At 40.9% G+C, this 26,892-nt stretch overlaps 1 protein-coding gene and 1 pseudogene across 8 annotated transcripts in view; one reads left to right on the forward strand and one right to left on the reverse strand.

The window, feature by feature from the left end:
* foxp1b (forkhead box P1b) overlaps positions 1-26,892 on the reverse strand; it is a 363,905-nt gene that overhangs the window by 226,130 nt on the left and 110,883 nt on the right. For 7 of the 8 annotated variants that reach the window (XR_014087696.1, XM_081607521.1, XM_081607520.1 and 4 more), the window contains exon 4: positions 5,908-5,973. The gene's annotated coding sequence lies outside the window, so the exon portion shown is untranslated. Of the gene's footprint in view, positions 1-5,907; positions 5,974-6,474; positions 6,564-26,892 lie in introns of all 8 variants that reach the window. The other variant, XM_081607518.1, reaches the window with a different exon arrangement.
* Positions 76-26,585, forward strand: LOC145551588 (uncharacterized; annotated as a pseudogene).

Consider the following 26,892-nt stretch of genomic DNA (forward strand, 5'->3'; position numbering starts at 1 on the left):
GATAAAAACCCACAGAGATTAAAAACCTCTTTTTCAAGGGAGTTCTGGCCGAGATACTGTATTCAGCATGTAGGAATGCATTTAAAAGTGTGTAACCTGTTTAAGTCAAACAACAAGTGGAGCCGGGCGATCTGCCAGAGCAGCGTCCTGATAGTGGCTGATGTGAGCAGTGGGAGCGCCGCATCAGATACAGACAGCAGACGGCAGCCAGGTGAGAGGCTGTTTAGAATCCTCAAACACATCCTGTGATCTCAATCAAAAGGGGAAAAAAAGGCTAGAAGAAGCAACAGCGTTGCTTTGTGTCACACGATCGTACGAGGATGATAATTTTTCATTTTCACGCCGCCCCGCGTCTATTCCGCCTGACACTGTTTGTAGCCAAGGCAGATAAGCTCGAAGAGTAGATTACGGCGCTTACAGCGCATGAAAAACACAGCAACTAAACTGCCAGTGACAGAAGCGTTTAACTCTCTAGCTGGAAACCTCAATCCCCCCGACCATGTGGCACTTTTGCTACAGAGAGTTGTTTATTATGTTCCGAGCGACTCACAAGTGATTAAAGGAGCTCTTAAGAATCAAAGTGTTATAAATGCATGGAAACACAGCCGGCTGTAAATGCCACAGAATTAGAGGCTTACCAAGCCTAATTCTAATACATGGCAATTTTCAGCTTGATGCTGATATAAAGAAATTACTTTTTTTTAAAGTAAAAAATAAATGCAGTGAGGGAAACTATTACAGAGGGCCTATTTTTAATACCAGTATAAAGCTGAACGCGCCCTTTCTGAGCGTCCAGCTGTTTGTTTATTCATAACACTTCCATAAAAAGTGGCTCAGACAAAAGGAAATACTGCAAATATAGAGAAAGCTTTGTTTGCACCAGGAGTCAGGTGGTTACTGGAATCAAGCAATACACAGATAAAAAAATATATATATAGTTCAATATTTCAGATATCGGTTTTAAAAAGACGGTTCAAATCTGAAAACAAAATTTGTTTTATTGAATTTGAAGTTCTTTCTTGATATATTCTTAAGAGCTTGAGTCAGCAACAGTTTGCAACACTTTTTAAATACACATGTATTTTTGCATGCTTATTATTATTATGCAAAAACACAAAACCTTACCAAGTATTTTTGGTCTAGTTTTTAGAGCAAATTTCTTAGTATACTTGAAATAGAACAAAACTTGGTAACACTTTATTTGAAGGGGTGTGAATAAGACTGACATGACGCTGTCATAAACATGACATAACATCTGTCATGAACATAAAGAAGTCTTTATGAATGTTTATAACAGTTGTCATGAAGTGTCATTCGGTAAATAATGACACTTCATGACAACTGTCATAAACATTCATAAAGACTTTACATGACAGCGTCATGTCAGTCTTATGCACACCCCTTCAAATAAAGTGTTACTCAAAACTTACTGACGAGTAACTTCCAGCAAGATATAGGAGCTTGTTTTAAATCAATAATTCATTGATATTAATTAAAACGTATTAATTATAAGTGAAATAAAATGTCTTGTGCCACAGGCAGGTTAACTTAGCATATGGAAAAAATGTTCCACTGTCAGAATACTTCCCTTACGATTAGTATTTTGTCATCAACATTAAAGAATTATTGACTTAAACCAAGCGCCACCATTTTGCTGAAAAGTTACTTATCAGTTAGTTGTGTTTTATTTCAAGTGTGTCAAGAGATTTGCACCAACTTTTAGTAAGAATTTGTATTTTTGCAGCAAGAAGTCATTGTATGCATATTTATTAATACTTCCTCCTGTGTTTTTCACTTATTAAACCTCCTCTCTCTGGTGGGTTAGTTCAAGTCTTAGTTTTGTATATTTTTATCACACTGGGGGTAAAGTGGTCAGTTGAGCACCTCTTACTGCTAAGAAACAGACAAAAACAGTGATTATGTGACCAAATAGCTGAAAGGAAGTCATAAGTTAATGAAATTTGTGAAGGTGAGAGCATCAGGGACAAAACTGTTAGACTTATTTCGTAACAAATATTCACTCTTAAAAGTGAATTTAGTTTATAATAAGTTCCATAAGAATTGTGTTTAGACCAAAATATATATTTTTATGGAAGGAGTAAGTTTAACCCAGCTCAACTTACCCCTTACACAGACAATTTTAATAAATCTGATTTCTGTGAAGTCCATTTATTTCAAGTGAAACCTTATATAGATTAATTAGAGAAAGGCTGATGTTTTATCACCTTTATTTCTCTTAATCATTATGAATCTCTGCTAACAGCTAATAAAAACTCAACATTTAAAATTAAAATGTTACCCCAGACCAATAAAATGTATTTTTAAAAACAGAAATGTGGGCTTAATGAAAAGTATGTCTCATACCTGCTTAAAGGTCTTTTTATTCCCAAAATGAACTTTTAATCCGACAAACGAGACTCGTTGGGGAGTATATTCTGATTTATTGAATATGACTGTGTACTGTCAAATATTTGACAAAATTTGAAGTCATCTTCTGGAAACTAAAGAGTGCCACCAATCATTATTGTTCAAATAACATTAGGAGCTAATTTCAGACTGCCAGTTTTAGTGGGTAAAAGGTAGAGCTATATGTCAGAACAAAAAGGTCCACATATATATGGCTAATAAATACTTCATAGATATGTTATTAATTTCTAGGCACTTTATAAATCATTAATGACTGTTTATTATGCACTAATTAAGGGTGAAAAGGAGACAAAATCTCCCGGTTTCTTGCCATATAATGAGCCATATCTGTTCGCTTACATATTATATCTAGATTGCATAGCAACACTTGTGAAAACAATAAGCATTTGTCAATATTATTTTAATACCAGTTGTTTTTTTAATTTAAATTCAAAAATAAAACTATACTGCGTTAAACATATTAGATTATATTTTCTTTCATAAATCCTGTGAGTATTTATATTGTGAGTGGGATTTTTACTCAAGGTTATCATATCATCACAGCTCACGCTTACATTACACAATGGGCTGTTTTGTTTATTTAAATTCAGAAAATCTAAATAAAGCTAATTGCCCTCAAAATAAAAAAAATCAGACATCTGATGGATGAACTGGCCTCTATCACCCATAAACACTCCACATATCTGGATCAAAACTTTCATCAGGCTGTTTCTGCAAGCCCTTTGTTCTCCCCTCTGGATCCATATGGAGCAAAATTCCTGTCTGTGTTTCTTCCTTCTGACTTTGACGCACTTAAAGGTGCTTTTCACAACAAGACGAATGAATGGTGTAAGCTGCCATGGGGATTTCTGCACAATCTCAAAAATCACATTGGGGCAATAATTAAGCTGATTTGGCCACATTAACATTAATTAGGCGATCGTTTGGAAGATTTCGGCACTGATCCTTCATCTGGAGCAAGCGGTAGAGAGGCCCCAGTGAAGCCAACCTGGGTAAGAGGAGAATGTGCTGCAGACAAGCTGCACTTCTTGAAACTGTTGCAAAGGACCAGAGTTGAGGCCCATAGAGATTCTTGATCTGGGAGGTTTACTTCCAAGAATTTGAGACAAGATGGAGAAAATCAAGGGAAAACTAAGTCAATTTCATAGAGATCCTGATCATGTCTTTATTTCTACACTTAAAAAACTGAGAAAAAGATTTGGTTTATTCTGTAAATTGCTGTAATAAAGTCTTTCTTTCCATTATATTCCTGCTTTTCCATAGTAGGATAAGAAGCAGCGGATTGTAATAGAAAATTAAATAATGCATAAACTGATCTGTTTGTGTACCTGAATTAATTTCTTCATATTTTATCTTTCTGAAAAATTGACGTTTCTTCCTAATACATGAGGCGCAACACTGAAAAAAAAAATCTTACCAAGTATCTTCTGTCTAGTTTCTAGTGCAAATGTCTATGTACACTTGGAATAAGGCAAAGCTACAAAGCTAACTTAAATGAAACTTTTTAGCAAATTATAGGAGCTAATAATTCCAAAATATTAGGAATATTTATTCAGGGGGTCGTCCTGCCTCAAGTGGAGGAGTTTAAGTATCTGGGGATCTTGTTCACGAATGAGGGAAGAAGGGAGCGGGAGATCGACAGGCGGATTGGGGCAGCGTCTTCTGTGAAGCGGGCGCTGTACTTGTCCGTCGTGGTGAAGAGAGAGCTGAGCCAAAAAGCGAAGCTCTCGATTTACCGGTCAATCTACATTCCCACCCTCATCTATGGTCATGAGCTTTGGGTCATGACCAAAAGAACGAGATCACGGGTACAAGCGGCCGAAATGGGTTTCCTCCGCAGGGTGGCTGGGCTCTCCCTTAGAGAGAGAAGCTCGGTCATCCGGGAGGGACTCAGAGTAGAGCCGCTGCTCCTCCACGTCGAGAGGAGCCAGTTGAGGCTCGGGCATCTGGTCAGGATGCCTCCTGGACGCCTCCCTGGTGAGATGTTCTGGACACGTCCCACCGGGAGGAGGCCTCGGGGAAGACCCAGGACATGCTGGAGGGATTACATCTCTCGGCTGGCCTGGGAACGCCTTGGGATTCCCCTGGAGGAGCTGGAAGAAGTGGCTGGGGAGAGGGAAGTCTGGGCCTCCCTTCTGAAGCTGCTGCCCCCGCGACCCGACCCCGGATAAGCGGAAGAAAATGGATGGATGGATGGATGGATGGATGGATGGATGGATGGATGGATGGATGGATGGATGGATGGATGGATGGATGTTTCCAAAATATTGATAAAAAAAATTTTTACTGGCATATTGTATCACTTATGGGAAAAGTGTCTTAGTAAAAGGCAAATTGCAAGTGGAACTAATTTTTTTTCAAAAACATCAAGGAACTTCTGACTTAAAAGAAGCTCCTATAGCTTGTTGAAAAGTTACTTGCAAGTTAGTTTTGTCTTGTTTCAAGTGAAACAAAATATTTGAACTAAAAAGAAGAACGAGTTCATAGGAAGTACACCACAGGTTTAGTTGCATCGATGTATATGGCACTTAAGTACCATATCACCAGGATATATCTTTGGGTTTTTCTTTTCTTTCATCACTGAGCTTTCATTTGTTTGAAAAAAAACAAAGAAAACTCAAATTCTTTGGGAGCTGTAGCCCCTGTAAGCAATTTCTAAAGTCTGGGTCATATTGCATCCATATGTTTAGGCTGCACTAAAATACTTTTTATTTTTTTTTGATGGATTTATTATAGAAAATTATTACTTAAATTTCAAGTAATAGTTAATACCAGTCTTGTTGTACCTAAAAGTCATACTGAACAGCATGTGCTTGCATCTCTTTGCAGGCTTTTTAATTTTAAACTATATCAAATCAGTCCAAATCTAAATTTCAGAACAAATGTAAACAAAAAAATGGCTACAAAAACAGAAGTAATTATTCCAAAACTGTGTAAATAGTGACACTGAACTGAAGGAAAAACACGATCCTCGGCGTCTGAGTATTAACGCTGTCACACAGATCACTTCCCTCAAACTTTCATGGCAACACAGCTGATCACCTAAAGTTCCCATACAAAAGCGGTGATGGGTGTGAAGACCTGACCAGAGTGGCATAAAGAAGCTAGCTGCGGCTACAAAGCAATCCCTTCTTGTTCAGCAAATAGGTAATTAACATACTTCAAACTTCTCCACATTTCCTTGCAACTCCTTCTTCTGCTCAACTTTGAACTATGATTACGCTCCCAATCAGTAACTAACCTCTGTCCCTTCACTGCTCACCATGCTGGCTTCAGAACGGCGGCTTGTCCGTATCCTCAACAGTGCACCTGTTCGATTCCCCAACTCACCCACCCACAAATACACACAAAAATACAGTCCACAAACATGAGAAAAAAACCCACACACATACAGTTTCAGTTAATTATTAAGCCAATTCAATAAAGCATTCACACACACCTGTGCAAAAGCTGCAGTCTAGTGAATAACTATGTGTTTACCTTTTACAAAGACTTGCTTATTGAAGGCAATCTCCAGTTCCAGCAGTAGTAAAGCGCCTCCTCACCCTGCGGAAAAAAACAACAACAGAGAATTATCCAGAGTTGGGGGAAATAAATAATAGCAATAATATTTGTTGTCAGAGGACTTCAGAGGCAGAAATGGCAAGCGCATGAAAAGCAAAACAGTCCCCAGCGAGGCCAGCAGTTGATATTGATCCAGCTGTGTGACGTGAACAAACCTGTCTGATATGTTCTGAGAAATCAACACAACTCTATCCTCTGCATTCCTGAGCTGTTTGCCTTTTCCCCCACTCTATACCGGCCGCTAACAACGGGAGCACTACCACCTGAGGTCTGTCCCAGTGCTACAGCATCCCTCACATTCCCATCTGTCAGTTAACTAAAACTACACACCCACTGAAGATAACACGTGAACAATGAGCCCAGTCTGTGACTGAATGGTTTATTTGCAAGACAAAAATCATTCACGTTAGTGGATGCTCCTTTGTCGCCCCACTCCTCCCCTCACCCCCACAACTAGTGCTGGTAAACACCCTGTGTCTTTACCTGCTCTATCCTGGCTCAACTTCCTTGGGCTGGTCCTGATCTGCATGCACCAAGCTTCCCGAAAAGGAGCACTCAACCCAGGAGATGAACTACAAAAAAAAGAGAAGGAATCCAAATCTTATTTTTATAGTAAACCTAAAAGTGACTCTGGGGCTCTATAACAGGTGAATTTGAATAAAGGCATTAAAGCATATCCAAATATGTAAGAGAAAAAAAACCTCTCTCTCACTGTTCTTTTGGCCGTTTACATTTGACAGTCAAAATTGTGGTCAAGCGTTTTGCCCCAGTGTTTATCTAAGACAAGAGTAAAGCGAGGTTAATAATAAAAGAAACACCACAGCACACACTGTCCAGTTCTGGTTTAAAGCTAACAGGTTGACTGTTCTATAAAATCCATCAGACTCCCTTCAGGTGCAGTGTTACCTATAGAACAACATAAAACTACATGAATATTAGAAAATTTGAACAAATAAATCTAAATATAGAAAAAAAAAATCAGCGGTTGATGGAATTTTCGACCTGATCAGCCATGATTAGCTGGTGAGAAACTCGAACAACAAATCTTTTGCAATCAGTTATGAAAACATATACTACCAGGAATAGATGCAATGGGTGCAGAAAGTATTTAGATCCCTTTAAATTTTTCATTCTTGGTTTTATTGCAGCCGTTTGAAAAATCAATAAAATCATATTTTTTATGAATGTACAATCAGCATCCTATCTTGACAGAAAAAAATAAATTTTGACATTTTTACAAATTCATTAAAAAAGAAATACTGAAATATAACATGGTCATACATATTCAGTCCCTTTGCTGTGGTATTCATATCTATATTCATATGTGCTGTCTGTTTCCTCTGATCCTCATTGATATGGTTCTACTGCTTCTACTGACCAGAAACATGCAACTAAAATAACAGCGGAGTGGCTTTGAAACAACTCTGTGACCATTCTTGAATGGCCCAGCCAGAGCCCGGACAGAAACCCAGTTGAGCATCTCTGGAGAGACCTGAAACTGGCACCACCAAAGTTCACCATCACCTGATGGAACTGGAGAGGATTTGAAGGACGAATGGCAGAGGATCCCCAAATCCAAGTGTGAAAAACTTGTTGCATCTTCCCCAAGAAGACTCGTGGCTGTATCAGCTCAAAAGGTGCTTCTACTCAACCGTGAGAGATTTTACATAGTCATACATATGACAAACTGATATTTCAGTTTCTCTTTTTTAATTTGCAAAAATGTCCACAATTCTGTTTATTCTGTGAATATGTAATGCTGAGTGTACAGTAATGAGAAATAATATAAACTTATTTAGCAAATGGCTGCAATGAAACAGAATGAAAATTTAAGTGGGTCTACTTTCGGGTAGCATATACATTATCTACTGTTTGTTAAAATCTATTTAACAATAGATTTGTTATTTTAATTAATTTTGTTATTAATGAAATCTTGTTTTTCAGCATCAGTGTGATGCTTAAATGAAGTCAGCACAGACACCACATAAAGCTATTTAAAAAAAAACTGTTTCCTCAAGAGATATCTGTAATTTATTGGGCTGTGAAGAAGCGATGGAGAGCAAGACTTTCAGGAGATAAAAAAAAAACTCAATGTTTTACACCAAAGCTGTCTATTCAATCTGTCTGAACTTTCAAAGATTTTCAAGAATACTAGATTTGAAAGAATTGCATAATCTTAAAGTTTAGGTAATGAAATAATTACTTTCTCAAGGAAATACAAGATTCTAGGATTTTTTTATTCTCATATCAGCTTTGCTTGTTTGTGGAATGAAATTCGGACTTTGGTCCCAGATTAAGAAATAAAATTAATAAATAAATACACTCTGCAATGCAACACCTATGCATTACTCAAGTCTCACTAAACTGTATGGGGGAATTTTTCTGCCATAATTCAAGAGCACACATTTTCGGTTTGAAAGCAGGATTCATGTCCATCTTCTCAAAACTTGTAATGCATGCACTCAAAACTTCTGCTCTCTTTCAAATATTCATTGTGCTTTCTCAAACCTTTGTCCTTGTGCTCAAAACTTGTCTCTGCTTGGATCAAATCTCCGCTTGCAAACCTCTCTGTTTGCTTGCAAAAGAGGCGTCATCAATTCTTCATTGCCATTAGCACACAGCGGGATGTAAACAATGGTAACAAAAACTGCAATAAACTCCCGTGGTTAGAAATACGTCAACATTTCACTGTCAAAAGTTACATGGCTTCAGAGCAGCAGCTATTTACCAGTCTACAGTTAGTAATAAATGTAACTTTTTCCTGCAGTGAAAAAACAAAAACAAATGCTGACTGTGGTCTCATTAACTGCATATAAATGATCAAATAAAATGATTGCACCTAAATTATGGGCTATTCATCTGGTAGCCTGAATATATAATCTCACGACTTCCTGGTCTGCATCGGTTGTACATAATCAAATATCTCAAGATTTTAAAGTTGATCTGGAGGATGAATCCAAGCATCACTTCGGCCAAAGATCAACAGTAAATGTAAATAACATTCTTAAAAATGAATCAATCAGAAGTCGGCAAGATGGTGAACAAGGGGATTCCCACGTCTCATGTCGCTCCAGTAGAGGAAATCCCGCAAGTCAGTCAACATCTCCGTACAATAATTCAGAGCAGTGAGTGACAACTTTTTTTCATCACAATGCTTATGTGTCTCTATACAGCTAGCTTTGCTAACATCACGTCAACGGAGCTTACCTTTCTTTGAGCTACTTTTCTAAGTGACGAAAAAAGTTAGACCTAGTCCCCACCGTCTGCGAAAGCGAAGCGCTGCTGAGTTAGCTGTGGCCATCGGGTTTCTTATAATTTATGCAGCTTTATTCTATTACTGACTATTAGACAGACATCTTCTGCCACTGAGAGAAAACCACTGCGCATGTCTTGGAGCGCCGCATGCAAGTGAAAGGTGAGGGGGGGGGGAAGGGAAGGGAGTAACAAACACGTAATTGGCAAGTCACAACTGGACAGGAAAACCAAGTGTAAAACTGCCCCCACGGTTTCTGGGGAGATCACCTCAGCAGCCTTAGCAGCCTTAGCAGGAAATTTATTAACAAGACAGTCCCATCCACCTTCGACGTCGTACTCCACTGAATGCAAAACCTCCAGGGCTGAAGTACAATGGACCTTACCAAGCTCCGCCCAGAAACACCCTTGAAAATCCCACATGGCTGCATGTCTCACAAACAAAGCCTTGCGGAGCTTAGTTTCTATGTAAACATGGCGTCTTTGATTTCGACTGACTCTCTGCAGAGTATTTCTGAGTCGATTAGTTTAGCATTTCTGCCGGATTTTCACAAAATATCAGCCACGACCTCTCCTTGGGCTGCCACCTTATCGTGGTGGAGGAGTTTGAGTGTCCCAATGATCCTAGGAGCTATGCTGTCTGGGGCTTTATGCCCCTGGTAGGGTCACCCAAGGCAGACAGGTTCTAGGTGAGGAACCAGACAAAGTGCAGCCCGAAGACCCCTATGATGAATACGAACTTTGGACTGCGTTTTCCCTCGCCCGGACGCGGGTCACCGGGGCCCCACTCTGGAGCCAGGCCTGGAGGTGGGGCACGATGGCGAGCGCCTGGTGGCCGGGCTTTTACCCACGGAGCCCGGCCGGGCTCAGCCCGAAGAGGAGACGTGGGTCCCCCTTCCGATGGGCTCACCACCTGTCCGAGGGGCCAAAGGGGTCGGGTGCATTGTGCTATGGGCGGCAGCCAAGGGAGGGGACCCTGGCGGTCTGATCCTCGGCTGCAGAAGCTGGCTCTCGGGACGTGGAACGTCACCTCTCTGGTGGGGAAGGAGCCAGAGCTAGTGTGCGAGGCTGAGAGGTTCCGGCTAGAAATAGTCTGCCTCACCTCGACGCATGGCTCTGGTTCTGGAACCAGTCTCCTTGAGAGGGGCTGGACGTACTTCCACTCTGGAGTTGCCCATGGTGAGAGGCGCCGGGCTGAAGTGGGCATACTTGTTGCCCCCCATTTGGGCGCCTGTACGTTGGGGTTCACCCCGGTGAACGAGAGGGTGGCCTCCCTCCGCCTACGGGTGGGGGGACGGGTTCTGACTGTTGTTTGTGCTTACGGGCCGAACGGCAGTTCAGATTACCCACCCTTCTTGGAGTCCTTAGAGGGGGTACTGGAGAGTGCCCCTCCTGGGGACTCCCTTGTTCTACTGGGAGACTTCAACGCTCACGTGGGCAATGACAGTGAGACCTGGAGAGGCGTGGTTGGGAGGAACGGCCCCCCCGATCTGAACCCAAGCGGTGTTCTGTTGTTGGACTTCTGTGCTCGTCACGGATTGTCCATCACGAACACCATGTTCAGGCATAAGGGCGTCCATATGTGCACTTGGCACCAGGACGCCCTAGGCCGCAGTTCGATGATTGACTTTGTCATCGTCTCATCGGATTTGCGGCCGTATGTCTTGGACACTCGGGTGAAGAGAGGTGCGGAGCTGTCCACTGACCACTACCTGGTGACGAGTTGGCTCCGGTGGTGGGGGAGGAAGCCGGTCAGACCTGGCAGGCCCAAATGTGTAGTGAGGGTCTGCTGGGAACGTCTGGCGGAGTCCCCTGTGAGACGGAGCTTCAACTCTCATCTCCGGCAGAACTTTGAACACGTTCCAGGGTAGGTGGGGGACATTGAGTCTGAGTGGACCATGTTCCGTACCTCCATTGCCGAGGCGGCCTATCGGAGCTGCGGCCGCAAGGTCGTTGGTGCCTGTCGCGGCGGCAACCCTCGAACCCGTTGGTGGACACCTTCGGTGAGGGATGCTGTCAAGCTGAAGAAGGAGTCCTACCGGGCCTTTTTGGCCTGTGGGACTCCAGAAGCAGCTGATAGGTACCGGCGGGCGAAACAGCATGCGGCTCGGGTTGTCGCTGAGGCAAAAACTTGGGCGTGGGAGGAGTTTGGAGAGGCCATGGAGACAGACTTCCGTACGGCTTCGAGGCGATTCTGGTCCACCATCCGGCGTCTCAGGAGGGGGAAGCAGTGCAGCACCAACACTGTTTATAGTGGGGATGGTGCTGCTGACCTCAACTCGGGACGTTGTGGGCCGGTGGGCGGAATACTTCGAAGACCTCCTCAATCCCACCAACATGCCTTCTGTTGACGAAGCTGAGCCTGGGGACTGTGGGCTGGGCTCTCCAATCTCTGGGGACAAGGTCGCCGAGGTGGTCAAAAAGCTCCTCGGTGGCAGGGCCCTGGGGGTGGATGAGATCCGCCCGGAGTTCCTTAAGGCTCTGGATGTTGCGGGGTTGTGTTGGCTAACGCGACTCTGCAATATCGCATGGACATCGGGGGCAGTTCCCCTGGACTGGCAGACTGGGGTGGTGGTCCCTCTGTTTAAAAAGGGGGACCGCAGGGTGTGCTCTAATTACAGGGGGATCACACTCTTAAGCCTCCCTGGTAAGGTCTATTCAGGGGTCCTGGAGAGGAGGGTCCGTCGGATAGTCGAACCTCGGATTCAGGAAAAGCAGTGTGGTTTTCGTCCTGGTCGTGGAACACTGGACCAGCTCTACACCCTCAGCAGGGTCCTGGAGGGTGCATGGGAGTTCGCCCAACCAGTCTACATGTGTTTTGTGGACTTGGAGAAGGCGTTCGACCGTGTCCCTCGGGCGGCCCTGTGGGGGGTACTCCGGGAGTATGGGGTACCGGGCCCTTTGATATGGGCTGTCAGGTCCCTGTATGACCGGTGTCAGAGTCTGGTCCGCATTGCCGGCAGTAAGTCGGGCTCGTTTCCGGTGAGGGTTGGACTCCGCCAAGGCTGCCCTTTGTCACCGATTCTGTTCATTACTTTTATGGACAGAATTTCTAGGCACAGCCGAGGTGTTGAGGGGATCCGTTTTGGTGGCCTTAGGATCGCATCTCTGCTTTTTGCGGATTATGTGGTCCTGTTGGCTTCATCGGAACGTGATCTGCAGCTCTCACTGGAGCGGTTCGCAGCCGAGTGTGAAGCGGCCGGGATGAGGCTCAGTGCCTCCAAATCCGAGGCCATGGTCTTGAGCCGGAAAAGGGTAGAGTGCCTTCTCCGGGTCAGGGGGGTCGTCCTGCCTCAAGTGGAGGAGTTTAAGTATCTGGGGATCTTGTTCACAAATGAGGGAAGAAGGGAACGGGAGATCGACAGGCGGATTGGGGCAGCGTCTTCTGTGAAGCGGGCTCTGTACCGGTCCGTCGTGGTGAAGAGAGAGCTGAGCCAAAAAGCGAAGCTCTCGATTTACCGGTCGATCTACGTTCCCACCCTCATCTATGGTCATGAGCTTTGGGTCATGACCGAAAGAACGAGATCACGGGTACAAGCGGCCGAAATGAGTTTCCTCCGCAGGGTGGCTGGGCTCTCCCTTAGAGATAGGGTGAGAAGCTCGGTCATCCGGGAGGGACTCAGAGTAGAGCCGCTGCTCCTCCACGTCGAGAGGAGCCAGTCGAGGTGGCTCGGGCATCTGGTAAGGATGCCTCCTGGATGCCTCCCTGGTGAGGTGTTCCGGGCACGTCCCACCGGGAGGAGGCCTCGGGGAAGACCCAGGACACGCTGGAGGGATTACGTCTCTCGGCTGGCCTGGGAACGCCTTGGGATTCCCCCGGAGGAGCTGGAAGAAGTGGCTAGGGAGAGGGAAGTCTGGGCCTCCCTTCTGAAGCTGCTGCCCCCGCGACCCGACCCCGGATAAGCGGAAGAAAATGGATGGATGGATGGATCAGCCACGACCATGGAAACAACAAGCTCATGTCATCTTTTTTGGATGACATCAAGGTGTTTAAGCCACGCGATGCCTCTAACATTGTTCATTCACAGCAAAATGCTACCGGTCGATGAGGAAAACAGCAGATCCTAACATACTCAGCATAAATATAGCTGTGGACAAGATCACTGACACCTATTGTTCTTGCAAGGCTGGGTAAGTCGGGCATTCATGGTTTTGAGGGTTATTTTTGAAATCAGTGATGTTTGTTGTTGGCAAATGTTTGAGTGTGCCTAGACCTGACACACGGTACTCGGTGCTAGCGTGGCTAACATGATTACAGTTTAGTAAAAAGCCTTTTCAAGTAAAATAAAATATTTAACGTATGTCAGATACGGTACACGTTGCATATTGATCTGTTCAGCTAACATAAAGCTGTAACAGACAGGCTTCAGGATGTAGAAGTTGCATCGGTACTGACATGCTTGTACTTGGCTAAAAGGTTTTCATAATGGATGTGTTTATTATTGACTTTATTTTTTTCATTCACTAAACACAAAGACAGCAAAGCAATAATACTTACGCCAGCAGACACTTTGTTCTTATTGATCCTACGACGGTTGAGCTGCAAATGCGGTCGTGCACAAGCTTTGATCCAAGCAAGGCTTTCCGTTTCAGATTTTGGAAATCTGTGAAATTTAGTTCCACAAATATGATCAGGATACCTGACATCGCCTGTACAGATACCCCACTGATGGTGGAGAATCATTATTTTCCGAGTCCTGACGTAAAAACTTTCTGTCGGTCTGTTAGTCCACAATGTACATTAGCATGAGTTTACTACAGTAGCTTGTGTTTGTGAGACGGTCACGCACGTGGTAGCTGCGCTGTGACGTAAAATGGGCATTAGCCAATGAAACGCGGCCCCTGTGGTAAGGTCCATAGAACCAGATTCAAGGGGGCCGGGCTCTGATTAGTTGTTTCTAGATAGTACTGGAAGAAGGCAGAGGAGATAGAATTTTTCACAGATTATCTGTCTCAAAGCATACTGTCTTGACATAATGACAGTTTCACCAAATATGTAAAAATAATTTTTTGAAAGTTACATACTGCAGCTTTAATTTTGATTGAAAAAAACGCTCACATTCATGACAAGCACTTTCAATTATGGGTCATGTTGAAAACATGAGTCAACACATAGCTCACTGTGAACTCTACTAAGGCTGGAGCAATCTGCAGAAATGGACCATTCCCACATAACTACCCTATTATTGTGATTCATTACACTTCAATTAACATATCATCAATGGAACCATAAATCAATGGCGAGTGGTGACAAATGACAGATATTTTCGGCTTCAAACTACCAAACATCATTAATTCCCATCACCTGAAAGAGCCCCGGGAGCTAAATGAGTTTACCCAATGCATAACATCCATTTAGATAAATGTTCCATCATTTTAATGACAGAACAGTAGAATTGGTGAGAAAAAGGCAACAACAGAATCCAGGTAGCAGCTCTATGCTTTTTCTTCTGGTAATATAAACGCCCATCTTGTAATATCTAAACAGATAATTGTCTCCATTTCCAACAGCACCAGGCGGTAATATTGCCATTCAGAGCAGTGGGAGTGCAGAGATGGCAGGCTGAGGATAAACAAGCACACGCTGCTTTACCCGGCTGGGAAAACCAAGCCTATCACACACTCCTACATTGAGATTTTAAGGAATAAAACAACTCCTGGTTGAGATAATTATCCTCCTAGGCGGGTTATGTGCATGCTCAGTGCGATGCCTGAGCTAGGAATATGATTCAAAATGTGACAATTTCAGAAGACAAAGGAAGCTGAGAAGCACTTTTTATTTTTTGCAAACTTTTCTTGTAAAGACCGGATCTAATGTTGTGTTTCTGCTGCATCAAACGAGGTGGAAAATAGAAAAATAAGTGACTTTTGACAAAAAAAACATGTTCAAGCAATAAATACCCAACCATTAGTGCATTTCACAAGAAAAGATCGACTAAAGCGAACACGTAGACACCTTTAAATTTTTCACTCGTTTCATTGCTACCGTTTGCTAAAATCCAAAAAATAATAATATTTTTCATGATTGTACACTCAGCACCCCATCTTGACAGAAAAAAATGAAATTTAGAAATTTTTGCTAATTTATTAAAAAAGAACTGAAATATCACATGGTCATAAATATTCAGTCCCTTTGCTGTGACATTATTTCTATATTCATATTTGCCGTCTGTTACAAAAAAGTTACAAAAGAATTTCTGCAGCACTCAAGGTTCCTAAGGCAGTGGCCCCCATAATCCTTACATGGATTATTATGGGTTCTTCAACTCAATTCTGAGCAAAGGGTCTGAATACTTATGATCAAGTGATATTTCAGTTTTTCTTTTTTAATGAATTTGCAAAAAAGTTTACATTTTTGTTTATTCCATCAGGATGGGATACTGAGTGTCACCTGAGTGTTACATCACAAAAAAACCAAAAAAAACAATACTGCTTACCAGGAAAAATAGGAAAATATCAGCACCTCACAATGACTAGATTTTCTGTTGTGCAACAGATACCAATGGAACAACAATCGGCGATAGATTAAAATCCATTTGAATGTGTCAATAAAATATACTCCATGTTTCTAAATGAAATTTCATTGAAGGTGAATTAGTATCACTGCGGAAGCAAAGACTAGGAGAGAGAGCTTTTTTTAAGTTATCCTTTATTTATCCTTGTTTGACATATACTTTTATTTATTTTTTATTTATTTATTTATGTTTGCTTTGTTTTTCTCCCTCTTTCTACTTCTACTCAAAAATATCTGCTATACTAGGTAAATCAAGCAATATTAGAGCACAGAAAAATAATTCAAATAAGAAAATGACTGCCAAGATTAGAAGAAAAAAGTATACCCTAATCCACGTTAAATGATTTTGTTGTTTTTGTTGTGACACCAATTGATTATGTTCCATGTTTTGTTTTGAATGTATCTTAGTGTCAACGTAGCAATGGCCTATTTTCATTTCAAATGTACAATCAGAAGTGTTTTTTTTTTAATTATTACTATTTTCTGCGGTAATGAAATACAGTTGTTACATCCAATCATGAATAGAGACTCATTGTATTCCATCCACAAACCCGTGAAGTGGACTTGCCTATTTTCAGAAGGGGTCACAGCTTCACAATATGCTCTCTAGAGAACCCAGGTATGTTATCGTGCCTTTGGCTTTGTTCAAAGATTGTATCCTCAAAATATGAATTAATACCTCTTCTCCACCTCCCCCACCACCCATCCCCTGAAACCAAACCCAATTCCAACAAAAAAAGACCTCATATTCACTGTGACAGCTCTTCAGCTCCTCTAATGGACGGGCCGGCCTCTCTTCACACCAAGCAGACAAAAAAAAATAAATTATGAGCGCCTCCTGAATATTTACTGCCAAGTTAAGTAAAGTTATTCCATTAGTTACTCCAAGCAGGCCTAATACTGTATCTGTGGGTACTTTTGTGGTGGCTCATTAACAAACCCTTCACACATCATTATCATATTAATTGACGGTCATGAATAGAGTTCTTTTCCATCCCATCATGGATGTTTTGAACCACTCAGTGTACTGAATAAATTTGCAGCATCTATTTATTTACCATGCCCGCACTCATGATGTGTTTGAATACCACAAAAAAACAAAGTTGTGATCCTGGCTCAACACACTTCAGGACTTATGGATCTCTATTAACAGACTCATGTAAATACATTTTAAAAAGAGGAGGCTGTGTAAAGTTGCCGATATCAATATGTGGGGTTATTGCTGTTGGTTTTTAGGTATTTTCCGAGTAAACATCTACGCTCCAGAAAACATGGGAGAACCTAAAGCATGACTCACTTTTCAGCAAAAGCAGCTTCTGCTTTACTGTGCAATAAGATGGCAGTAAAGTAACATTTAGTTTTCAGTAAATTAACATTTAGTTTTTTTCTCCACTAAAAAACTGACAAAAATCAAAAGCATGACCAACTCTCAGAAAGATAAAAATCTTGCATTTATATAAAAAAAACTGAGCAAAGACACATTTTTTCTTTTTCTTTTCTTCTGATGTGATTGGCAGCATCTTCGGAGTAATATTGTAAAACCAAAACAGACTGTAAACAGGTCCTTCTGAAGCACAGACAGGCTCAGAATCCACCATTTAAACCCATTCAGGACGCCTTTATTCTTGCACGTTTTTTTATTTTCAAATGCAATTTTTTTTCTGTGCTTAGAGGGAAATAGCACAGACTGGCGACTGTCAGGTTGTCAGATGCCCCATTTTCTGTAGACATGCCATTGCATTTTGCTGAGCAAAGGCAGTTTTTCTGGCTTATTGCTAAACCAGCAAATATTATGTTTCTTTATCCCATTAAAACAAGATCAATAAGTAAAATTGGCTTATTCAAATAAACAGAAAAACATATTTTACTGCCAAGAGACACTGAAAGGTCAGGTCAGAGGAAAGAGTCTCAATTATCCTCTTAAGGTACTGTCATTTTTGACTCACTGTATCCACTTAATATAAACACATCATTACATTATTTATGCAATTAGTAATGTTAATATTATCCATTGAGATTCTGAACACCTTTTTAAACAGCAGTTTATCTCTAGCATTTATAATCTCTGGTTATTTAGAACCTGTGCTTTCAAAAGCAATAATAGAAAGAAGTGGTATTAAGGAAGATGTAACCGTTTCCGAGCACCAGAAACATGGAGGTTCTGGATGCAGGAAATGACGTTTTTTGAACTAGGAACAGGGTTATTTGCACTATTTTCATGCTAGTCGTGGTCAGCTACTGATGAAAAAGTAACACTGTCATTTAGATTATAGTTTACAGAAAAAAATAAAACATTAAAGAACTAAATTTAAATTACATCTCTAAGAATTCTCATTTCTGGTCTAATGGCAACAGTGATGTAGACACTCCAGCCCAGTAGGTGCCAGCAATGCATTCCAGGTTTATTTGGCAGCTGTGAAGAAAATCAACAGGTTGCATAGCCACAGCTTTGAAGCTCGTCTCCAAACTCCAGAACAGTCCTGGTATATGTTCAGAGACAAAATAAATCTATGCCTGATGTGACTCGTAAGTTTGTGATTATTGTTTGTTTATATATTGACATAATTTTCTATCAAAATCTTTTTGAATTTAAAGACTTATAGCTACTGTGTCAAAAATTGTCATTTGAAAAATATGGCACTCCTCAGTGATCTTGGGTTGTTCAGATGCTAACCCAATTGATTTGGATTATTCTAAAAAATGTGATCTTTCTAGAATACAAAGCTTCTAGTTAATTTATTTTCAATTGCTTAGCATCAAATAAGTCGAGTATTTTCATGAAAAACTAAGTTATAACTGGGGGTGCACAATTTATTGGCCACCCGATTTATCGGTGCCAATTTCCTTAATTTTCGGAGATTGATGATCGGTAATCAGCTGATCACCGATCATGTGAAGCTGAATCTTATCCCCCAATCTTAACTGTCTCAGCAAAGGTCTAAAAATCAGCAACTGTTCTCTTCTGCTCCCCTGTGAGAGGTTTGACTGACAGACCGGCCCACATCATGTCTGCACATTTGCTGATAATAGTTACCAAGCTGTTACCAACTCAGTGACTTTCTTATATTTAGACACATTTCAGACAAAAACAAATTTGGTATTGGCCAAAATTGGAATTGGTAGGTCAGGCTACTTAAAGATTGGTAATTAGCGATCGGCCAGAAAACCGCAATCGGTGCACACCTTATAACTAGTAAAATATTTAGATGAGTGTATATGCAAGTGTCTCATACCCCTTAAGTTCCACAGTGCAATTGAAAAAAATCTCAGTTTGAAGAGCCAGATAGCACAATGGTCCGTGTATTTTCTGGCAGTTCGTTTTTTTTTGTTTGAAATGAAAAATGAGAAAACGGACATAGACTCGTTTTTTCGTCTTCCGTTTAGAAAACCAAAATCAGAAATCAGATTTTTGGCTCGTTATCCGATTTACCATTTAGTGCACAAAACAAAAATGTAAAAAACGGATAACGAAATGTCAATTTCGATTTTCATAATTTCATTTTTGACAAGCAGTCTGACCCAGAAGTTCTCTCTGTCCTGCCTACACAGGGGCCGAATCACACATATACATTATGCAGGCTGTAGGCAGACAAACTTGTTCCTTTCGGGTTTCAGGCTCTGACTGTAGTCTTTTCTGCCAGCCGCAAGTCAGTTTAAGTAAAGCTCCTGTGAGAAACAAATAATACTGGACATCTGATCACCAAGAAAAATAGTTAGCCTGAGTTTTTAGTTTAGTTTTTTATTTTGAAAGGCCAGAGCACGGGGGAGTGGTTTTCCACACCAACCTGCAGTCATACCCGTCTCATCTCTGGACCAGCAAGATGGCCACCATTGCACTACACCACCAGCAGCGATAAACAGAGGTAAGTTTGTCACAAAAAGTTGTTTCAAGATGTTTTTAGGCTAGAAAGTAGCCCTCATAGCTTCATTTACACACTTAGGTCATGCAGTTTCTTTGATATATACTCCGGAGTTTTCGGAGCAGCGTAGCTCCGCTAACGGGGCCAGGCGGCTCCAGGCTCAGCGGGCGGGTGGAGTGTTTACTCCGCTAACCGCGGCCTGATCTCGGCAAGTCACCTTGTCGTGTTCTGCTGCTTGATAGTAGCGTTTCAAAGTGTGACATGAAGACTTTAATGAGTTTGCAAATATACTGTTTGATACGTGTGTCAAAATATAATATTCCTCTCTGGAGAGTTCGATACTTCTGAAGATGTTAGTATCTTCAGAAGAACACAGTGTTCCCTTCCTCTGATGTTTTTGTAGTTTGTAAATTCATATTTGTGTGTGTGTGAGAAATATATGCTTCCCTCCGGTTGGCTTCTTACGTGCAGTGTGAACTTTTTTTTAATATTTATTTTTTATTGTATCATTCAGGCGGCTCTTGAGGAGAGGCGTCAGCTCCAGGTTTGGATGAAGCTTCCCAGAATCTTCCAGTGATCCTCTTCCTCCTCCTGACATCGTCTTCTTCAGTCTCCTCATCTCTTATTTACATAAATTTTAGGAATATTTTCTTCATGATTCCCCAAACATTGGCTGAATATCTGCTTGTATGTTATTGTAATAAATAAATTTTTATGAAAATATTTTGTCTCTGTTTATTTTGTAAGATTTGAGTTTAAAGCTCTGACTACATATAGGTTGATACAAATTAAATATGAAATTGAAATAATTATTTTAATGTTTCTCGCGTATAAATCCAGAGCTAAGAAATATTGGAAAGCATCAACTCAAAAGTTGTTCATTATGTTTAGTCAGTTGAGTCTAATAAGTTATAAGTAAATAGTCTCATGAAGGGGACACAGGTGTTCATTTCTAATTGGACAGTCATACTTCACTTATAAAAATGTGAAAAAATATTGCGGTGGTGTTAAACCACAGAAGAGGATAAGGGGCCCATAACATTTTTCTAATGTTAGAAAAATGTTATGGGCCCCTTAGGGTTAAAATAAGTCAAAAGTCAAAATAAGTCAAAATAAGATTTTGACTTTAATCTTATTTTTTTTAGATTAAAGTCAAAATGATGACCTGTTTTCACTCCCAAATCCTCTTCCGTAGGCAAACATTTATGTAGTTAAGCTTTTAATAATCTAATTGGCCCATTATTTCAAACATTTCCTACCTGGTAGAAATAGATACATTTTTATATTTTGGAAATTTTCTGCATGCTTGTTCATAACATACCAGATTATAATTGGTATGCTAATGCTATTCAGAAAGAAAAAACCTAAAAATCTATAGGATTTGAATGACGGCGAAGGGCAGAATGTTCTAGTCGCGGTTTAAGTGTCTTTTTAAACCAGAGCAGATCAAAGTTTGGTAAAAATTGGGCGGACTAGCCCTTTAGCCATTTACTGAATCGGAAGCTGCATTTAGAAGCCATTAGCTTCATGTACAACAGTCGGAGTATAAGGCTTTCTGTGTGAAGGTATCATGATCAAATTAATTGCATGCCGATTTGGACGAGTTTACAAAAACAAACTGCGGGACAGAAAGAACTTCCGGGTCAGACGGCTTGTCAAAAATAAAATAATGAAAATCGAAATTCCGTTTTTTCCTGTTTCGTTTTGTGCACTAAATGGGAAATTGGATAACGAGCCATATATACTTATTCAACAACCTGCTGAACGGCTAGCTGTGGCAGTCAGCACATTGCTCTCTACACCTGGAACACACATTCAGTTGTGTGCAGAAGGCAAACTCACATTCACCCTTGCTCTTATGAACAGCTTCTTAGGAGGAGAGAAAGAATGGGGGGAATATGTGGGAGAGGTCATAAAATCTTTAAACTTACTAATAAGCACAAACTTCAGACTGTTTCAGAAACTCTACAAGTACCTACTATTTGAAATCCACTTTTGAAGAAGAGGGGAAAGCAGCAGTCATAAGTAGCTGAAGTTGTGTGTGATATGATAGTTGAGTGAGTTTCACATGTACATATGTATGAAAGAGAGCAAGAGACAGTGAGTGGTGAGAGAAAGGGGAGATTTGAGCCCAGACTGCGGTGCTGAGAGGAACCAGAGGGATGTGGTCAAAACAAACAAAAAAACAACATTTCTCAATGCTGAAAAATACACCAAACAACAGAGGAAGAACATGAATAACAAAGATTTAGGGAGATTTTTACACAGTTGCAATTGTGCTTATTTCACGTAAGAAGAGGGGTGTTTAATAGAAAGCAATTTGCTAATGGAAGGTTTTTCATCCTTTAAAACAAAGTAAACAGCAAATTGTAGTGGTTGCTTCATCTCATTGTCCACCTGCTCTACAGTGCTCAGGTATCAACAACCAGTCTTCAGTGAAGGAGAGAGAGTTTGTGCTAACAGCAGCTGAAACACAAGCATAACATTTTAAGGCGTTCAAAAACCAATTGCTACATACACTGCGTCCCTTTTTTTTTTTGATATATCACGCATACATTTAAGATTTTGCACGTTACATTGACAACTTAACAGCTAAACCAATGGCAGACATCATCGCCAAGTAGATTTTGCCCTGCAACAGGGAAATGGGAGCAGGATATTTCACTAATTAGGTCTTTTGGGGGTTATCTCTAATCATTCCCTTACCTGCAGCAAAAGGTAGGCTTAGCTGCAAGTTTGCTGAAAGTGAAACTAAATCCAAAGAGTGGTGGAAGCTAACAGCTAGTCTGACATACACTTAAAGTCTTAGCTCACTTTAGCATTCAAAACAAGTGAAACAGAAAATTTTCATGTCAGTTGGTCACAACAAAGTTACCAAATATTAAGAGTACCATTCCCCAACAGATGATTTGATGTAATTTTCTACATTCGCTTTTCTTCATGAAGTTACGTGATTGAGTCTGCCATCAATACCAGATTAAATAATCATAGCTCTACCACAAGTGAAATAAACTTCTAGAAGCTGCATCATGTTGTCAGTTAGGCAACAGCGGCAAACATTGTATGAGCCATTCTTTTTCAGGTCATATTTTTCCAGTTTGAAAATCACTTAGGAAGCCCAGCGTTAGCTGCCAGTTTCACTTTATTTGTGTTGTATATATCGGCTATCTTTCAATACATAAACTATTAATGGTTTGGACTGCATTTCTAAATAATTTTTAATAGTAGGTGCTCCATTTTAAATAACCTGGATCATAAAAAGCAGCCAAAAAGTGTGACTAAGACATCGCCAGCGTTAAAAAGATTCTTAATTATCACGTAAAACACTAATTAAAACTTTAAATATTACACTTAATTAACTTATGTAGGTTATTTTTTGGTGCTGGCTTTCATTAGATGGGGTTCAACTTTAAAAACAAAGTACGTCTAGTGATTCCTTCACTCATCCTTTTATATCCTTCTGTTTAGCACATCCTAAAAGATGAGGCATTTCTACCAACATCTATTATCCAACAACCTTCTTTCTAAAGACTCCCCACTCCCACTCCTTTATTCTTCTCATCCATCTGCTTTTTCTTTTTCAGTTAGGAATGCAGAGCAATACCAAGTGGTGGGGAAAACACTGCCAGTCAGTCTTAAAAAAAAATAAGAGGAGAGAATGGGAACAAAGTCCATCCAGAAAATCTAGAGGGAGTGACATACCGAGGTAGCCAGACAGAGATGTAATTTTCATGTGAAACCCTCTCAGATGGATCAGAGGTTGGGAGAAAACGAGAGGTAGAGGGGGTGGGGGGCGGTGAGGTGACACTGGCTGACAAGGTTAGGGGGAGAGAGAATGAAAAAAATCCAGGGGTGAGACATTGAGGAAGAAAAAGTAGAGTAGGAATGAGCTCTTTGGAAAATAAACAGGGTGTACGGTTTCAAAGGCAAGGGTAGGGGGGACAGGCATTCCATTGTTCAGGCCAATTATCAGTGGAAAATAATAACAACAGATGGATCCAGAGCGGCCAACTTGTGAACTGGTGCTGGAGAACAGATGATGAAATTTTAGAGTGCTGTTGGATATCAAGTGGTAGGGAAGGAGGTGGGAACGCGACCCCTAACTCACACTAACACACACAGACGCACACCTCCACACACCAGATGTGAACTTCCACAAGGACAGCTTAATATGCGCACTCTCACCGACACTTGTGCTGCTCTCCAGACAAACACCTTGGTCGGATGATACATATGTCTCTCTCTTGTTATTGTGTAATAAACTCTGATCAACGCATTCCTTTCAGGTTCAACAAAGTGCAGGGGGTTACTTAATGTTTTTACAATGCAGTAAATGTTTGCCAATTTGAATTAAGTCACATTTCCTCCTCTATTTCTGGCCTGGATTCCCCCCACCTCCGCCCCCACTCTCTCTTCCTTTATTGAAATTAGCACACATCCCTGATGACCCTGTTTGATGTCTTCCAGCATGCCAAACGTTCACGGACAGGCATACGCAATAGTGCAGCAGAGACAAAACCTCACTGATTCTGGCTTCTTTCACAGGGTCCTCTCATATCAGCTGCAGACTGACAGGCAGCAGAGGGTAGTAGAAGTGGGGAGTTATGGAGGGGGGTGGATTGCAACCTTAAAACAAAAAACCCAAGTCTCTGTGCGCCTTGTCAAGGATGGGAGATGTCTGCAGATACCAGTACAAAAGATATGCCTTTTTCTTTTCACAAGAAAAGAGAAGTTTTCGTTTCATTAACTTCTTTCTAAAGCGTAATTATCTCCCCATAGACCCTAATCACCAACAGAAAAGATAACAGAACAAAAAAGCAGTTTCTTCCTCCGTTGTTAAAGTTTCTTTTCCTTTTTTAAAGTTGTTTTTTTTATTCTCTATACTTTACTTGAGTTGATCAAATAATGCAAATAGATCAATAGGGTTGCAAATGAAAATCTTCTGTTTCTTTTTTATCTGCACATTTGACCTGCTTGACCAACAAGCGAGGGAAAGCGCTTTCCACCAAAAACATTTTGAAACAAGACTGAAAAGTGCGATGCCACCTTTAAAAGTGTGCATACAGAGGGTATGGAAAGTACTCAGACCAGCCCCGGCTCCAGAGTAGTTAAGCTGCGAGGGCATTAGCTTATTTTAGGGGGTAGAGTAGACAAGCTTTTACTTTAATATAAATACAAAACCAAACCTTTATGTAACCTTTCAAATAAAATAACCATGTGTACTAATACAAAATAAACAATAAGGATAGAACATGTATAAAATGTTGAGTACTTATGGTCGAATTTGCATAAACATCTCATATGTTGTAGAAATACAAGAATCGAATGTCTCTAATCTCAGAAGTTATTCCTTTTCATACAAACTGTTAATCTCAAGAGTAGCAATAATATTATTCAAATAAAGGACATTACAGTGCAGTAAAACCAATCTTATAAATACCTTTTTCCCCAAAAAGTTAATCAAGTAAATCTAACCAGCAGTACCCAATTTTAAACATAGATAACCACAAAAGTAGTGGCCTATACTTGTTAACAAACTTCATGTGATATATTGGCATTAGCTAGTCATCATTTAGCTAACATTATCTGCATCCGACAGCATTACTCGATTCACTCAGTTAGCTTGGGGGTGAAGAAAATTGTGCAAAGTTCTTTACCTATTGCTGGTTTGTTGCCATTATTCTAACACAGGTCTCCGTTGCTGCTGTACAAGTGAAAAACTGGCATGAGCATCTTTGTACTCATGCTGAATTTAAAGGTGGCTCTGAAAAACATGTTACAACATGTTAATGAGTTAAACAGGAACTCACAGATGTAGAAATTGTTCCAAAATCATTAAAAAAGAAATACTGAAATATAACATACATATTCAGTCCCTTTGCTGTGGCATTCATATCTATATTCATATGTGCTGTCTGTTTCCTCTGATCCTCATTGAGATGGTTCTACTGCTTCATTAGAGTCCAACTGTGTTTAATTAGACTTGATTAGGAAAGGCACACGCCTGTCTATATAAGGCCTCACAGCTCACAGTTCATAACAGAACAAATGAGAATCATGAGGTGGAGGAACTGCCCGAGGCGAGGCGAGGCAATGCACAGATGAGGTCAAGGTTAGGTTGCAGCACTCAAGGTTCCTAAGAGCACAGTGGCCTCCATAATCCTTAAATGGAAGAAGTTTGGGACGACCAGAACTATTCCTAGACCTGGCCGTCCTGAGCAATTGTGAGAGACGAGCCTTGATGAGAAGAACCCAAAGATCACGGTGGCTGAGCTCCAGAGATGCAGTAGGGAGATAGGAGAAAGTTCCACAAAGTCAACTATCACTGCATCCCTCCACCAGCTATATGGCAGAGTGGTCCAATGGAAGCCTCTCCTCAGTGCAAGACGTATGAAAGCTTGTATTGAGTTAGCTAAATAACACAAGAAAGACTCCCACACTGAGAAATAAGATTATCTGGTCTGATGAGATGAATGCTGAACTTTTTGGTGGTAATTCTAAGCAGTATGTGTGGAGAAAACCAGGCACTGCTCATCACCTGCCCAATTCAATACCAACAGTGAAACATGGTGGTGGCAGCATTATACTCTGAGGGTATTTTTCAGCTACAGGGACAGGACGACATGGTTGCAATTGAAGGAAAGATGAATGTGGCCAAGTACAGAGATATCCTTCAAGAAAACCTCTTCCAGAGAGCTCAGGACCTCAGATCAGGCCGAAGGTTCACCTTCCAACAAGATGATGACCCGAAACATGCAACTAAAATAACAGCGGAGTGGCTTTGAAACAACTCTGTGACCATTCTTGAATGGCCCAGCCAGAGCCCGGACAGAAACCCAGTTGAGCATCTCTGGAGAGACCTGAAACTGGCACCACCAAAGTTCACCATCACCTGATGGAACTGGAGAGGATTTGAAGGACGAATGGCAGAGGATCCCCAAATCCAAGTGTGAAAAACTTGTTGCATCTTCCCCAAGAAGACTCGTGGCTGTATCAGCTCAAAAGGTGCTTCTACTCAACCGTGAGAGATTTTACATAGTCATACATATGACAAACTGATATTTCAGTTTCTCTTTTTTAATTTGCAAAAATGTCCACAATTCTGTTTATTCTGTGAATATGTAATGCTGAGTGTACAGTAATGAGAAATAATATAAACTTATTTAGCAAATGGCTGCAATGAAACAGAATGAAAATTTAAGTGAGTCTACTTTCCGTACTCACTGTATCTGTCTGGTAGCATATCTATGCTAAAATAACAAAGGAGTGGCTCAT

This window comes from Poecilia reticulata, chromosome 5 (genome assembly GCF_904066995.2).
Source record: "Poecilia reticulata chromosome 5, P_reticulata-male-v2, whole genome shotgun sequence".
Taxonomy (NCBI): Eukaryota; Metazoa; Chordata; class Actinopteri; order Cyprinodontiformes; family Poeciliidae; genus Poecilia; species Poecilia reticulata.